This window comes from Physella acuta, unplaced genomic scaffold (assembly GCF_028476545.2).
Source record: "Physella acuta isolate Inbredline_101_S28 unplaced genomic scaffold, ASM2847654v3 ptg000281l, whole genome shotgun sequence".
In the NCBI taxonomy this organism is placed as follows: Eukaryota; Metazoa; Mollusca; class Gastropoda; family Physidae; genus Physella; species Physella acuta.
The window spans coordinates 887,501-906,048 of NW_026731800.1; the positions used below are offsets into that span (position 1 = coordinate 887,501).

The window sequence follows — 18,548 nt, forward strand, 5'->3', positions numbered from 1 at the left end:
GTAGTGTGGTTCTACCTGTGAGAGGGAGCCAGAGTTATCCCGTGAACACAGTGCCGCTGCTTTAGAGGTGGTCTGTCGAGTCAAACAAAAAAAAAACCTGGATTAGAATTAGCCGTTTCGTGCTCTACTGGACAGTGTGACGTCACGGAGTGGACAACGGTAACGTACGATCTGCTCTGTTCATAGTTGTCTGAGAGTTTTCTTCTGGGAAAAGTTTTAAGAAGAGAATTTTAAAAACTTTTTTTTTAACTGATATTTCGACATAACTTTAATTTTTTTTTTTTAAATTTGGCTAGGTTGAGAAAATTTAGAAAACAAATTTGGTCAAAAACATTTTTAAAAACAATAACAACAACAACAACACACACAAAAAAACAACCATAAATGAACCACTTCATATTTATTTAAAAACTTTTTTCTTCGTTACGACATAACTCTAATTTTTAAGAAAATTAAGCAAACATATTTGGTCAAACACAGCTTTAAAAGAACAATCTTCTGCGAAAAGTTTTAAGAAGAGAATTTTAAAAACTTTTTTTTTAACTGATATTTCGACATAACTTTAATTTTTTTTTAAAATTTGGCTAGGTTGAGAAAATTTAGAAAACAAATTTGGTCAAAAACATTTTTAAAAACAATAACAACAACAACAACACACACAAAAAAAAACAACCATAAATGAACCACTTCATATTTATTTAAAAACTTTTTTCTTCGTTACGACATAACTCTAATTTTTAAGAAAATTAAGCAAACATATTTGGTCAAACACAGCTTTAAAAGAACAATAAAAAAACCAAAAAAAAAAAAAAAAAAAAAAAAAAACAACACGCAAGTGAATCACTCCATATTTATTTCATAACTTTTTTTTCTCCACTAAGACATAACTTTAATTTTTGTAAATTGTCGGCTAGCTTATTAAGAAAAACACATCTGGACAACACACAGCTTTAAAAAAGAACAAAAAAAAAAAAGAAAAGTGAAAAAAAAACAACAAAAAAAAAAAACAAAAACAACAACACACTACTGAAAATGAACCACTGTATATTTATTTCACAAGTTTTTTTCTACTCCGTTAATAAAAGAATTGGCGTGCGCGTTTGTGGATCCGTTAAAATATTCCCCGGGCCCGTTCATCAGACAAAGGAGCCACACAGCTCAAAAAACCACTAATTACCTTAATTATTTTCCCTGTTGTAAAAGAAAAATAAAAGATAGTGGCAGTCAGAGGGGTGTAGATACGTTCGCAGATATCCGCAGAAGTGTTAGCGATAGTCTTATGCTATCTAAGGTACGTGTTGAAAACTCTGATGTGTTCCTTTATTAAAATTGTAAAAATACAACAACAACAACAACAAAAGTATTGTTAAAAAAAAAAGAGAGAGGACAAATAATATATATATGAAATTTTTTTTTCAGAAAAAGGATGAAAGTCTTATTAGAAGAAAATATGAATTGTTTTACTTGTGAATTTATATTTATTACAAAATTGTTTATAAAAAGTAGTTTATTATTGTTTTTATAAACAAAGCGCAAATAACATAAAACTGTCAATATGTTAAGAAATGTGTAATGTTCATATATTGAGAAATAATAATTATATTTTTTATTCACACATGCATACACATATATGTAAATTTTTCCCTCTCCTGTTGACGTGGTTGAATCATCCTAGATTATTCTAATCCTTCTGTGGTATCCTAGATCAGATTACCAACTGTACTAAGCGTTATTTAGTAGCACCAACAAACCAAGAACGGTGTTAGCTTTAAGATTGTACCAGCCTGTTATACAATACTAAACATTTAATCACATTAAAACTTTTCATCCACACACCGTGATATCAAATATTTGTTCATGCCAAACTTTTACCAACAGGGATTTTAATATTGATAAATAAAATTTCAAACTGGTTTCAAAATGGGTTTATACGTCGATAATCACATATTTATAAAATATTGGAATCGTTTGGCATTGTATTTCCCTTTTGTGAAGTTTTAGATTTTTGTAGCTCGAAACTCAACAGATATTAATTTGTAGCAAAAAAATAAAGTAATTATTTAAGTAAAATCTCCGGAACTATATAGAAAATCAAGACTCTAATGCCTATTTTCCAAAGAGTTGCAAATTTCGGCCTGCCGCTTTCCGAGTATATTTACCTACCGCTTGCCGCTAATGCTAATGCCCACTCCTGTTTTCCGCTATTGCCTACCTACCGCTTGCCGCTAATGCTAATGCCTACTCCTGTTTTCCGCTATTGCCTACCTACCGCTTGCCGCTAATGCCTACCTACCTCTTGCCGCTAATGCCTAACTACCGTTTGCCGCTAATGCCTAACTACCGCCTGATACTAATGTCTACCTACCGCTTGCCGCCATTGCCTACCTACCGCTTGTCGCTAATGCCTACCTACTGCTTGCCGCTAATGCCTACCTACCGCTTGCCGCATTGCCTACCTACCGCTTGTCGCTAATGTCTACCTACCGCTTGCCGCATTGCCTACCCACCGCTTGCCGCTAATACCTACCTACCGCTTGCCGCCATTGCCCACCTACCGCTTGCCTACCTACCTCTAATATTGACCGTTCCATGCCACCGGTATGCCCCCGACGAGCCTGATGTGTCAGCGTTATGTTTGCTGTTGGTCAGCTTGAACCATTGATTAGCTGGAGGTAACGGGGGGGGGGGGGGGTACGTTGGGTTGGGTGACCCTGGGCAAATAGTAAGTACCTGAGGGCGACCAAATTCCTCACTTGCCACGAGTTTTACAAGGTCCGGACGTACAAGAGGTCCAGGCTTTGGTACAGACCGTCAAGACAATAGAACATTGAGGAGAAAATTTTAGTTAATTAAAACCGACATAATGACGTTGTATGTATAATATTAATTACATCCATATTATAGAAGGAATATCATCAGTTATATGTTAACACTGTATGTGTTAGAGACGACTAGATACACGTGTATACTCTATATGTAATGGAAACTACATACATATATTCATAATATATGCACTAGAGACAGCAACGTCCTGAAAAAAAGGACAATACATATATTAGGGTACATTTCAATATAACGGAAAATATATACAAAAGGTTTTTTTTTTAAAAATCTGATTTCTAAAATTGGTTAACGGAAATTTCTGGTTTTTATGTTTTATTAAAAGGATGATTAGGACTTAATGTCCTTTGAAGTCCTAATTAGTCTCAATTCTACTTTCATATTAATTTTTTAAATCAAAATCATCTGTACCTCAAACGAAACACCATGTCGTACTCCATATTCAAAGTTTAGATCTAAGTTTTGTTTAACTCCATGTTAAACTCTTAATAAACTCTAAGCTAATTGTCCTTCAAACCAAACAGGACTTAACCACTAATTTTGACTAATCTGATAATATAATTAAGTTAATTATAGATTATGTTCTTAATGCAAGTGACGTCAAATAAAACTAATTAAGCTAAACAGTAAAGCCATTTATATTTCAAAAAAGTTAAAAAAAAACCCCAGTAAAAGTAATTACATTTAATGAAATCAGTAAAACTCTTAGTAAAGTTAATCACCTTTCAAAAAAAGTAAGAAGCGGATAGTTAAAATCATTACATTTTTAATTAGATAACAAGTTGACAGTAAATGTAATTATTTTTCGAATTAAAATAAGTTAATTATATTTCAAAAGTAATTCTTAGTTAAACTCTAATTAACTACAAATAAAATTTAATTTAACTACAAGTAAACTCTAATTTAACTACATGTAAACTCTAATTTAACTACAAGTAAATTCTAATTTAACTAAAAGTAAGCTCTAATTTAACAACAAGTAAACTCTAATTTAACTACAACTAAACTCTAATTTAACTGCAAGTAAACTCTAATTTAACTAAAAGTAAACAAGGCTAGGCTACAGGGTCGTGGCCCACCAAACATGGTTCGGTACGCTAGTTATTTCATACCCTCCCATTCCCCCCCCCCCCCCCCCGCCCCCCGCCTACCACCGGGCCCTATTGTTTGAACAGCACCATCAGCCAGCTCCAGCGGTTAAAAAATGCTCGTGACGCGCCAGTCACTGACATGCCAAAATATGTTGACACCTCGTGCTGACGGGTGAGTTCACTGTGGTCTAACTGGGTCTCACTGGGTCTCACTGGGTCTCACTGGGTCTCACTGTCTCACTGGGTCTCACTGGGTCTCACTGTGGTCTTATGATCTCATTGGGTCTCACTTAGTTTGACTGGGTCACATTTTGTGTACTTTTGTCTTTCTGGGTCTCACTGTCTCACAGGGTCTCATTTTGTCTAATTTTGTCTCTCTGGGTCTCACTGTCTCATTGTCTCACTTAGTGTGACTGGGTCTCATTTTGTCTAATTTTGTTTCACTTTGTTTCACTTTTTCTCACTGGGTCGCACTGGGTCTTATGATCTCACTGGGTCTCATTTTAAATCCATTTAAGGTTAAATTCCAATTTTCCAAACATATAAAAGAAATTCTTTCTATGGTCATTAAGAAAAAAAAAATTGAATTAAAAAAAACCAACACGGACAAAGCTAATGTTAAAATTAACAAACTAGGAAAAAGAAAATGTTAATAAAAGAAAACTAAGCAAAATCTAATGTTAACAACAAACTAAGAAACATGAAATGTTGATAAAAGAAAATCAAGCAAAATTCTGTTAACTATAAACTAAGCAAAATCTAATGTTAATAATGGCTAACTAAGAAAAATCTAATGTTAACATTAAAATTCAAATTATTAATAAAAACAAATAGAAAAAATCCAATGTTAACAAAAAAAAATGCATTGAATAATTAAATCTTAACAAAACAAGCATAGAAAAATCTAAAGTTAACAAAACAAACCCAGAAAAATCTAAAGTTAACAAAATAAATCTAAAATCTGATGTTTATCAAAATAAACTCAGACAAATTCAACTTTAACTAAACACATAAAATCAGCACAGAAACATCTCATGTTAACAATATAGCTTCAAGAATAAAGGATCGTCCATAAAAGTCGTCTGGCAAATTGAGAACATTCTATCCCCCCTTCCCTTCACTTTACCCATTGTAAGAGGTCGCTTTTTAAAAACTAGTTGTAGAGTTCTATTTTATTGCGTTTTCACTATGCTTAGGTTAAGATATATACATTTAGAGTGCTCTATATGTATGTTTTTTAATACATTATTTTCTACATTAGTAATTCTTTTTCTTCTTCTTCGTTCTTAATTTTAAGTGTTGGAAGGGATCGAGCCTTATCTGGCAGAGGGTTTGAACTCGAGACTTTTTTTTTCGAATTTATCAACCATAATTAGTAATTAATTTATGTTATTTATAATGTGATAAGAGTGTAGACTTGAAATACTTGTGACTGTCCCAATTATTTCTAAAGTAGAGGAGGAAAGTTCATGTTCCAGACTTATTTAAAATATGATTGGTGTCCCAAGCTTAATGCAAAACAATCAGCTCTAGTACAGTTGAACATGAAAGTTTTCTGTTTTTATGTTGAAAAAAAAACAGCCGACTATACATATTTCGACAAAAAAAAAACTTGCTGTTATGCTTATAAACAGTGAATATTTTAATAAAATATGAAATAGTTGAACATCGAGAAAAAATACGTTCACTCGTAGCTTTATAGATGTAGTCAACAAATAAGGATCAGACACTATCAAAACATTCAGACAATGGGTGCCTGCATTAAATTAGTGTTATTGTCAATCCAGTAAAATTGTTTCAAACATGTGTTATAATAATAGTGTGCGCGAACGACGTAAATAACTAAATTATTTATATACATGTATATATATATATATATATATATATATATATATATATATATATATATATGGCTGTCTATGTGTTTGTGTGCAAATAAGTATACACGGTTTTAATATGAACGTAAACAGAAGGAAGACATGCGCCAATGTTGGCCTTTGTAAATAAGAATATAAATGTAAATCAGCGACAGACACGCTTTACAGTGTGTAAATATGTATAGAACGGTGGCTAAATATTTAACAAACTGTGTAAACAACCGTAGACACGGGATACTCACCCATCCCCCCCCTACCCCGCCCCTACCCCCGTGTTCCCCCTTCCCTAGCCTGGAAGTTAAAAAATATATTTCTTATTAGATATTTATTTAAAATATATCGGTTTTTAGATATATATACTGGGAATAATTAGTATTCAATATTATTTAATTTTATCTTTCTAAGCATTTTTTAAAACAGTTTTTATAATCATGGTAATAAAGAGTAGAGTACCAGGAAGGGGAGGGGGTGGGGGGTGTTGGGGGTGTAAAGTTCATGTTAACTTTAAGGAAAACACAAATTGGGTCATGTTAATTATATTTAACTTTCATGCATCTGGTCTGCATTCCAGTGTGTCTCGCGAGCAGGGGCCGCCACTCACAGATAACTCCGCTAAGGGGAAGGAACTTAAAAAAAAAAAACTCTTTTATGGCCAGATGTCGGGGGAAGATGTTTCGTCCAAATTTATTGCAGTCGTCCGGTTTTTTTTGGTGGTCAGTTGGGCCGGTCGTGCATGTGTGTGGCCGCCGGTGGTGGTGAGCAGGGGGGGTGCTTGAGGCGTGGCTTAGGCTCGCTGGGGTGGGGTGGGTGGGTGGTATAGTAAAGACATAGGAAGTGACTGCAGTAAACGTCAGATTGGGATAGGGAGTGGGGTTGGGGGTGCGGGATGAGGGGGTGGGTGTTGGACCACCTCCCTTCACTACTACTCCCCCCCCCCCCTATTTGTAGCAGTAACACAACTACTATATTTTAATTGTATTCCGACTTGGTATTTAAACTATATTCCACTTGAACACACCTCGAGAAAGTTGAGACATTAGATTAGATGAAGTATCAAAGCCGTTGTTCGACTCATTAATAATTTGTTTTCCTGTATTGAGAGAGGCGTCAGTGCCGGGATGCGTATCAATATCGCAGCGATGCAGACGTTGTTTTTAACATGGCGGTTGTTGGGGAGTGGGGGTGGGGGAACTGGGCCTAAACTGGGAGGGGGGGGGGGGGGGTTGACCGCGCCTAAACTAATGACCTCGCGATTTTTCCTTGGACAGGGTGCTGCAGTATATCTAACAAGATACAGATAGTGGTTTTGATACTCTAGTCAATCAAACCCGGATTAATCTCACTCCCACCCCCTTCCCCCAGAAAGTAAGCTCAATTCTCGTCTTATGGGTATGATAAATATTTGCTGTTAGTGATTAATCTTAGCCGCTAAATGTTTATTCTCTTGTATTTACTGTATTTATTTTCTTTTGTTTATTTTCGTTTTCACGTTGTTTTCTGCGGTGTTTATTTTCTTGTTATATTTATCATATGTTTATTGTCTTGTGTTTATTGTCCTGTGTTTATTTTCTTATTTATTATCCCGTGTTTATTTTCTTTTTTATTATTATGCGTTTATTGTCTGATTTATTATCCTGTGTTTATTTTCTTGTTTATTTTCTTATTTATTTTCGAATTTATTATCTTGTATTTATTTTCATGTTTATTATTCTGTGTTTATTTCCCTGTTTATTGTCCTGTGTTTATTTTCTTGTTTATTATCCTGTGTTTATTGTCTGATTTATTATCCTGTGTTTATTTTCCTGTTTATTTTCTTATTTTACTATCCTGTGTTTTTTCGTAACCATTTCTCACTAGATCTAGCTAGCTTAAGTGAAAACCATTTCACACAACAGCGGATTCATTTTAATTAATGCTCGACTTATTTCTATGAGACTTGTATGAAATAACAAAAACAAACCAAATAATATTGAATGTAATAATCACGTTAGCCAGTGAACCCGCTAGCCAGCGAACCCGTTAGCCAGCGAACCCGCTAGCCAGTGAACCCGCTAGCCAGCGAACCCGCTAGCCAGTGAACCCGTTAGCCAGTGAACCCGCTAGCCAGTGAACCCGTGGAACGGTTCACGTTTTGTTCAAGTTATTCGTTTCGCATGTCATTCAGTTTGACATAAACATTATATTAAAATTTTCTTGAAAAGTGTCAAATATTAGTTATTATTTAATTATTGTAATCCTTGCTTTAATACAATAATGAATACTCCTATTTTTAAAATAAATAAAAAAATAATCTAAACTAATGAAATTAGAAGGAATTTCATTTAAATGCATAGGTAGTTATTTGTGTCATTTTGAAATGTATTCATTGGAAAACTAAGGAAAATTTTCATTATTAAATACTTTTAGCTGGCAAAAAAAGGTCTGTCTTGGACTATTACGTTAGTAGTGACTAGCCGATGGTTTGGGGGGGGGGGGGGGGGGGGGGGTGTAGGTGTGAGAGAAGCATTGTTGTTTTTAGAGGGAGGGGTAGGACAGTGAGGGTGTTGGGTGTGACAGGGTGCTTGTAGTAGGGGCGTTGTGATGGGGTGGAGGGTGGAGTGAGGGAGGATGTGTGGTATTGCAACAGTCAAACAACTTTGAGCAACTTTCTGGCGTTTAGTTTATCATTTAATATTGTGATATTTAGAAAAGTTAAATGTTCTAATTTGAACGATACAAACACTGTAGACGCCTGCGATGAAGGTGGGGGGTGGGGGGGGTGGGGGGGGGGGCGTCTAAAGTGTATGCTTCGGGGGGGGGGGGGGGGGTGAGGTGTCGTGCGTGTGGGGGTAGGTTGGTATGCGAAGTGTTTAGGGCAGTGTAGTTAAGCAGACGGAACGTTGTTAAATGTTATATACTAACATATGGTTTCAATTTTTTTACACTGTAATAATTATTTATAGTTAGGTTAATTATTTAACTAACGAATAATGTCACGTATAATATATATGATAATGTATATATGATAATTCATATGATTATACCTTTACGCGCTTTTGAAAAATATTTTTAAGCAATCGTTTATTTGTCGGTCAAGAAGTAGTAGTAATGTTACTGTAGGATGGTTAGGTTTCTTTACTAATTTGACCAATTTTTTGTTTTATTATCTTTAGGTTTGTTTCATTAATTTGACAAACTTTGTTGTATTAATGTCGTATGGATTGTTTAACTAATTTGACCAAATTTCTGTTCAAATACCGTTAGCTTTGTTTAACTAATTTGACAAACTGTTGTATTAATATCGTTGTATTTGTTGTAATGTTGATCAAATGTGGTCAATCGGCGTGTATTTTGTTTTATATTCTTAAGGGTGTCTCCTCAATTACATAAAACATATGTAGACCAAATAGTATATAACTACAAGGGTTCGTGCACGTTATGTATATACATATATATATATATATATATATATATATATATATATATATATATATATATATATATATATATATATATATATATATATATAAAATTTATATATTTTATACATATATATATATATATATATATATATATATATATATATACATATACATACAAAAATACAAATTTCACATCACGAGGGCTGGGGATTGTTTATTAATTTTATACAGTGCGTTATATGTGCCGTGTTATTTAATATTTTAAAATGAAATTCAAGTTTTAAAAATTCCGCTTCCACCCCCCTCCCCCTATTTCACGTTTACTGTTTTGTTTCTACAAGACTTGTAGAAACGTGAATGATTATTATAATCTATTTATATATATAAATTATTACAATGACAAAAGGGAGGGGGGGAAATGTACCACTTATATTATACAATATGAACTCTAAGTAAAATAAACCGGGAGTAATCTCCCCTAAAGTTTCTCGAATATTATTATATAACACTACGGGGGGGGGGGGGGGTGGCAACTCGGGATATAGACATGATTTTTAATCTATTTTTAATTACTTAAACTTTTTAAAATATAATAGAATCTCGTAGAAAAAAGAATTGCGCACCAAGTAAACGCCAAAGCAACATATGTATAATAATGCTGAATATTATTAGTACTTTATAAATTCACATGCGTTTTTTGAGAAATCGGAAATAGCGTAAATTACTACTTCCGGTCAACGTAAATTACTCAACATTTGACAGAAGGCAGAAAAGTAGATCTTTTACTTACTTGTAAAATTTCATTTATCTATCTACAACAGTACTCATGCTATAGGTTTTTGAAATATTGAAAGCAGATTAAGTTCCATTTCCGGTTACCGGAAATCGCTGAAAAGTTGAGACATTACTACATATTTGATATAATACCTATATATGAAATTTCATCAACCTAGTTGTAACGGTACTCAAGTTATCATGTTCACAGGCACACACACACACACACACACACACACACACACACACGCACACACACACACACACGCACACGCACACACACACGCACACACAGACATAAGGACCAGATTGCAAAACTATGTTTTTTCGACTCAGGGAGGTGTAAAACGTCGAGATTTGCAAACATCTCGATTTTTTTTGCACGATTACAATACTTCGTATACGAGAATGAAAAAAAATGGAATTGTACTTTTTACAAGTAGACGTGTATAAATGGAAATATTATCGTTAGTGTGATTCCTTAGATTTCTCTAGAGCAAATTGAATAACCCAATACCCCTTGACCTTGACATCTGTTCTAATATTTACTAGGATGACCACTTGATCCCCCTCTAACCCCCCCCCCCCCCCCCCCCCCACCCTCTATACCACGGCACGTGTACTCCATGTGTATGCTATCAAAAGAAACGTGACCAAATAAAAACGTCTCTACTCACTACGCACATACGCTCATGTTTATTTTACTCATTCCTATTTCCAGACTTACCAAAAAAATGCACCCCTCACCCCACATACACACATAAAATTGCATATCTCCAAAGTATTTTTATTTTATGAGACGAGAAAAAATATGTCTAGGTTTATAGGAATTCGATATTTTCCTTCCTTTTATATTAAAAAAAAACCCAAGTGCATCCAGTTCATGGGAGGATACAGGCTGTTAAAACATCAAATAAAAGTTCATTTTCTAAGAGTTTCCGATATTAGTAATGTTGAAAATGAAATAAAACTTTCAGTTTAAGAGAATGATAAGGGTAGGACTTAGGAAAAATATTATAATTACATAACACATTACATTGTAGCTTTGAAACATTTTGCTTGTATTTTAATTACATAGGACATTACATTGTACGTTTGTACCATTTAGCTTGTATTCTAATTTCATAGTACATTACATTGTAGCTTTGTAACATTTTATTTGTATTCTAATTAAATAGCACGTTGCATTGTAAATTTGTACCATTCAGCTTGTATTCTAATTACATAGCACAATATATTGTAGCTTTGTACCATTTTGCTTGTATTTTAATTACATAGCACATTGCATTGTAAGTTTGTACCATTTGCTTGTATTTTAATTCCATAGCACATTACATTGTACGTTTGTACCATTTAGCTAGTATTCTAATTACATAGTACATAACATTGTAGCTTTGTACCATTTTGCTTGTATTTTAATTACATAGCACATTACATTGTAAGTTTGTACCATTTGCTTGTATTCTAATTACCTAGCACGTTACATTACAAATTGTTCGTCTTGCGTATAATCCGCTCGTCCAACTACTTAAAATCTCAAATGAAACCTGAATATTGCGACAATTTTGTCTTTAGAAAGGTGTAAAAAGTAGCTCTTGGAACAAAAGCAAACACCTTGCAGTGTGTTACTCGTTGAATAACTATTATAATAGCATCCATTTTAAACACGTCTAGATATTTTTATGGCTCACTACACGGCGTGACGTCGCATTCTTGTGTCTGATTGATGCTGGTAAGGGGGGGGGGGGGTTTGGGTTGTGGGTCGGGGTGGTGAAATCGAGACTAGGGAAGGGTCGAGTTTGAAAGGTATCGATATTAAATATTAGTAGCAGGATTTCGCTGCCGACATTTTATTTTAATCCATAAAGCGCTTTGTAGAATGATAATTTGGACCATTTTAGTTTGTACTATATTATATTGTCTCAGTTTAACTGTAGGCTACTATCCTAGCTTAAATTACCATACTATATCATCTTATAATAGATTGTACGTCCTGACATCTTACCATCTAAACTCATATAATCTAAGCTTGGACCATCTTAATTTGTACCATCTTAACTTTGACCATGTTGATTTGGACCAACGTTGTTTGTGCTAATTTAGTTTGTACCATTTTGCTTGAACCATCTTAGCTTGCACCATCATCTTGGATGTATCATCTTAGCTGTACCATCTTAGTACCATCTTAGCTGTACCATCTTAGCTTGCAACATCATCTTAGCTGTACCATCTTAGTACCATCTAAGCCTGTATCTTCACATCAACCATCAACGTAGCTTGCACTTAGTTATCCACTGAACCAGTCTTTATATATATATATATATATATATATATATATATATATATATATATATATATATATATATATATATATATATATATATATATATATATACATATATATATATATATATATATATATATATATATATATATATATATATATATATATATATATATATATATGTAATATTTTGAGCTCACTTGCACACACACACACACACACAGAGACACACGCACACAAAGGTAATAAAGAAGAATCAAAATCCGCAACAATAGCTAAGCCAATAATCTAAATGGCAACGATCTTTAAAATCAACACCATTCATCCCAGCCGGTTCTTAACCACTAATTGGATAAATTTAATTACAGATTATGATTTTTCTGTTTTAATTAAAGCTATTAAATAACAATTATAGGTAATTAAATATTTTAAGTAAACAATTAATTAATAAAGCTCAGAATATCCCGTCACTAAATACTAGGTTTTTTTTTCCGGCAGTGAGGAAACTGATTCTCAAATTAGCGTTCTAAAAATAGAATGCTAATGAAGGTATAATCGCATTTTGATTGAATACTTTTGTGGTTTTGAATTGAAGGCGGTGAGGGGGGGGGGGGAGAACATGCGATTTCCGCAGGATCCGAGTATTTAAAAAATAAAAAATGTGGCATTTGTTATTTCTATTGCGCAAACGGGTGTGCAGCGAGGCAATGAGTTGCGAAAACCCAACAAGCAAGTAATAGGGAAAGGGGAATTTGTGTGTGTGTGTGTGGGGGGGGGGGGGGGGGTAGTATCATTGCATGACGTCATGCCATTTTGACCTATTTTCATTTTACGCAGCACCTTCATATATATCGTCACAAAATGCCACCTACACGGAGAGTATCGTAACACTCGTCACACGTCGTCACACTAATGCTAAGGATATCGTCACACGTCGTCACACTTATGCTAAGGATATCGTCACAAATCGTCACACTTATGCTAAGGATATCGTCACACGTCGTCACACTAATGCTTAGGATATCGTCACACGTCGTCACACTTATGCTTAGGATATCGTCACACGTCGTCACACTTATGCTTAGGATATCGTCACACGTCGTCACACTTATGCTTAGGATATCGTCACACGTCGTCACACTTATGCTTAGGATATCGTCACACGTCGTCACACTTATGCTAAGGATATCGTCACACGTCGTCACGTTTCGCTGGCCTCCCCCCTACCCCATGTTACAAATCATCGGTAAGGTCAGACCCTCCCCCCATTTCTGTAATACAAAATATAAAATGCCTCATCCAGTAGAAGTTTTGAAAAGTAAAATACTAAAACTGTATGAAGGAAGGAGATGCAAAGTTTAGCTCACAGCAACGACACTAAGCACACAACCAACAGCATACAGCATTTAAGTGATTGGAGTAGCATATCTAGCGAGCAAGTATATAATTTAGTATAAAGTGAATAACATATTTCTAACTTAAAACAATTAGCATAAAGTGAGTAGCGTACATCTAGCTTACAAATAATAGCGTACAACAATTAGCATAAGGCGAGTAGTATAAATCTATCATACAACCACTAGTGTACATCAATTAGCATGATGCTATGGCATGTAACTAACGAACAGCCACTAGCTTACAGCAATTAGCATACAAAGAATAGCGTACTTCTAGCATACATTAGACAGCGTAAGGCAGATGGCCGGCTAAAAATTAGACATTAGCTCACAATACACACCAGTAGCTCACAATACCCACCATTAGCTCACAATACCTACCATTAGCTCACAATACCCACCATTAGACATTAGCTCACAATACCCACTATTAGACATTAGCTCACAATACCCACCATTAGCTCACAATACCCACCATTAGCTCACAATTCCCAACCATTAGCTCACAATACCCACCATTAGACATTAGCTCACAATACCCACTATTAGACATTAGCTCACAATACCCACCATTAGCTCACAATACCCACCATTAGACATTAGCTCACAACAACCACTTTAGCTCACAATACCCACCATTAGCTCACAATACCCACCTTAGACATTAGCTCACAATACCCACCATTAGCTCACAATACCCACCTTAGACATTAGCTCCCAATACCCACCATTAGCTCACAATACCCACCATTAGACATTAGCTCACAACACCCACTTTAGCTCACAATACCCACCATTAGCTCACAATACCCACCATTAACTCACAATACCCACTTTAGCTCACAATACCCACTATTAGCTCACAATACCCACCATTAGACATTAGCTCACAATACCCACCATCAGACATTAGCTCACAATACCCACCATTAGACATTAGCTCACAATACCCACCATTAGCTCACAATACCCACCATTAGCTCACAATACCCACCATTAGACATTAGCTCACAATACCCACCATTAGCTCACAATACCCACCATTAGATATTAGCTCACAACACCCACTTTAGCTCACAATACCCACCATTAGCTCACAATACCCACCATTAGCTCACAATACCCACCATTAGACATTAGCTCACAATACCCACCATTAGCTCACAATACCCACCATTAGACATTAGCTCACAACAACCACTTTAGCTCACAATACCCACCATTAGCTCACAATACCCAACATTAGACATTAGCTCACAATACCCACCATTAGACATTAGCTCACAATACCCACCATCAGACATTAGCTCACAAAACCCACCATTGGACATTAGCTCACAATACCCACCATTAGCTCACAATACCCACCATTAGCTCACAATACCCACCATTAGACATTAGCTCACAATACCCACCATTAGCTCACAATACCCACCATTAGACATTAGCTCACAACACCCACTTTAGCTCACAATACCCACCATTAGCTCACAATACCCACCATTAACTCACAATACCCACTTTAGCTCACAATACCCACCATTAGCTCACAATACCCACCATTAGACATTAGCTCACAATACCCACCATTAGACATTGGCTCACAATACCCACCATTAGACATTAGCTCACAATACCCACCATCAGACATTAGCTCACAATACCCACCATTAGACATTAGCTCACAATACCCACCATTAGCTCACAATACCCACCATTAGCTCACAATACCCACCATTAGACATTAGCTCACAATACCCACCATTAGACATTAGCTCACAATACCCACCATTAGACATTAGCTCACAATACCCACCATTAGACATTAGCTCACAATACCACCATTAGCTCACAATACCCACCATTAGCTCACAATACCCACCATTAGACATTAGCTCACAATACCCACCATTAGCTCACAATACCCACCATTAGCTCACAATACCCACCATTAGCTCACAATATCCACCATTAGACATTAGCTCACAATACCCACCATTAGCTCACAATACCCACCATTAGCTCACAATATCCACCAATAGACATTAGCTCACAATACCCACCATTAGCTCACAATACCCACCATTAGCTCACAATACCCACCATTAGCTCACAATACCCACCATTAGCTCACAATACCCACCATTAGACATTAGCTCACAATACCCACCATTAGCTCACAATACCCACCATTAGACATTAGCTCACAATACCCACTATTAGCTCACAATACCCACCATTAGCTCACAATACCCACCATTAGACATTAGCTCACAATACCCACCATTAGCTCACAATACCCACCATTAGCTCACAATACCCACCATTAGCTCACAATACCCACCATTAGCTCACAATACCCACCATTAGCTCACAATACCCACCATTAGCTCACAATACCCACCATTAGACATTAGCTCACAATACCCACCATTAGCTCACAATACCCACCATTAGCTCACAATACCCACCATTAGCTCACAATACCCACCATCATGCTGCTAATGTGAGCACAAAAATGTTTAAAAAATTACCACCAGAATGTACTCACACAAAAAACGCCCCCAAATCAGCTGTTTATTTCCCCGGGTGTTTTTTTTTTAAAACTTGACTAGCTCGCGAGAGCTGTCAGATTTTTTGTGTTAACTTAATTAAGCGCTGGCAGCCTTTGCCGTCCCTTGTTTGCATTTGGTAAAAGACACACACACTCACACACATTATCTCCGCAGACCGCTCCTCCCACAAGTCACGCGCATACTCACAGCAACGTGTGTCGCTACACACCTCACTGTGCTAGAAAGATACACGTCTCCAATGTTTACCGAAAAATAAAAAGCATATCGGGGCGGACACCCCGGCTCATCTAAATACGCCACCTCGTTCATCAAGACAGTTTTTATTTAACACAGGCTACAAAATACTTAATAGAAGATAACATGTATGGCTTGTAAGAATGCAAGAGCCGGTACAGGACAAAATGAAAGTGAAGGGAGCAAAAGGATAAAATCAGCACGATCACAGAACTCTAGCCAAACACATTAGCACGGCCACACAACGCTAGCCAAACACATTAGCACGGCCACACAACGCTAGCCACACACATTAGCACGACCACACAACGCTAGCCACACACATTAGCACGGCCACACAACGCTAGCCACACACATTAGCACGACCACACAACGCTAGCCACACACATGAGCACGGCCACACAACGCTAACCACACCCATTAGCACGACCACACAGCGCTAAGCGAAGATACGCTGTAATTAATCAAAGCGTTATCTAAAATGTAGGCAACTCCTCCCCCTCTCTTTCTCTTTGACATAAAACTGATTTACCTGATGTAAACCTAACGTTTAAGAATTTTATAGGAAAGAAAATAATTTGATGGTAAATATTAACGGAAATTAGTAGCGTATAGTCTAATGGTGTTTCTGATTTATTAATTATCTTACTTATTAATTCAAATGGGATAGGTAAAGAAAAGCTTAATAAATTGTTTTAAAAGCATAATTAAGCCATAAATGTAAGTAGTAGTGTAGTTCCGTTTTCGAACCCTGAGGCTGTTGAAGTAGAGTTCAGCTGTTTCTGTGACCTCGGCATATGAAGGAATAGTATGGCTAGCACTAAGCCCAGCCGCCTTCGCTTTCCTTGACATGGGTTGGGTGCCCATTAAAGCTCATGCATGATTTATTGATTTTGAACCCGGATTCGAACTCGAGACTTTCGGGTTAACAGTCTATCGCTCTACCGCGCCTAGCATCAGCGAAAAAAAAATTGTATTTAAAGTACTGCGACCAGTTACAGGCAACATTAGAGATACCTTTAGCGGTGAGTGGTAATATCAGGATCTACAGGACTCAACATGGGATATTGGTTCTAGCGCCTACCGCACCGTCTATCTAGACAGATGTACACATTAGTGTGTGCTTTGTTATATAACAGCACCTCACATGTGTGTATGATTTGTTACACAACACCTCACATTCGTGTGTGATTTGTTATACAACACATCACATTCGTGTGTGATTTGTTACACAACTCAACTCTTGTGTGTGCTTTGTTGCATACCTTATTAACTATGTCTTTAAATAAGCTTTCAAAACCTAATTTTAAAGGCAGGCACTTTAGAATAAGGAAAAAAACTTGATATAACAAGAGAACTCGCTGTATGAAGCTTGGTATTTGTGTACTATCATATACAGGAAACTTGGTATTTGTGTACTATCCTATACAGGAAACTTGGTATTTGTGTACTATCATATACAGTAAACTTGGTATTTGTGTACATTCATATACCGTAGCACTGGTTCTAGACTAAACCCCTCTCCCATCCATATACCATAATAGACGGGCACTGAAGTTTTCTATACCATCTGATATGTGGCAAGTTGATTGTATGGGGATGTATATAGCCAGGACTAGCTGTTTGAACTATCAAATCCTCCCCCAGCCCCTAACACATCTTGCTAGATAGTTTTACAAAGATTACAATCCTATATCTAGACAGCTATACAGTGTTGTTAAACCTACATCTAGACAGCTATATACTAATGTTAAATTTCAATCTAGACAGCTATAACTCCTGTTAACCCCCCCCCCTATCTAGACAGCTATAACTGCTGTTAAACCACTATCTAGACAGCTATAACTGCTGTTAAACCACTATCTAGACAGCTATAACTGCTGTTAAACCACTATCTAGACAGCTATAACTGCTGTTAAACCACCATCTAAACAGCTATAAATATCCCAGTAAGGAATTCCTGTTTTATCCCCGGAGATGCTTAACGTCGCTACAATCAACTACAAGAAAACAGGGGATTTATTGTCAGATAAACAAAAGCAATAAGACTCCCCCCCCCCCCCCCCCTTCCCC

The 18,548-nt window shown here is 36.1% G+C and overlaps 1 protein-coding gene across 3 annotated transcripts in view; it reads left to right on the plus strand.

Moving 5' to 3' along the window:
- The first annotated feature begins 25 nt into the window (after positions 1 to 25).
- LOC131939465 (wnt inhibitory factor 1-like) overlaps positions 26 to 18,548 on the plus strand; it is a 65,239-nt gene continuing 46,716 nt past the window's right edge. For all 3 annotated transcript variants that reach the window (XM_059297768.1, XM_059297769.1, XM_059297770.1), the window contains exon 1: positions 26 to 159. The gene's annotated coding sequence lies outside the window, so the exon portion shown is untranslated. The remainder of the gene's footprint in view (positions 160 to 18,548) is intronic.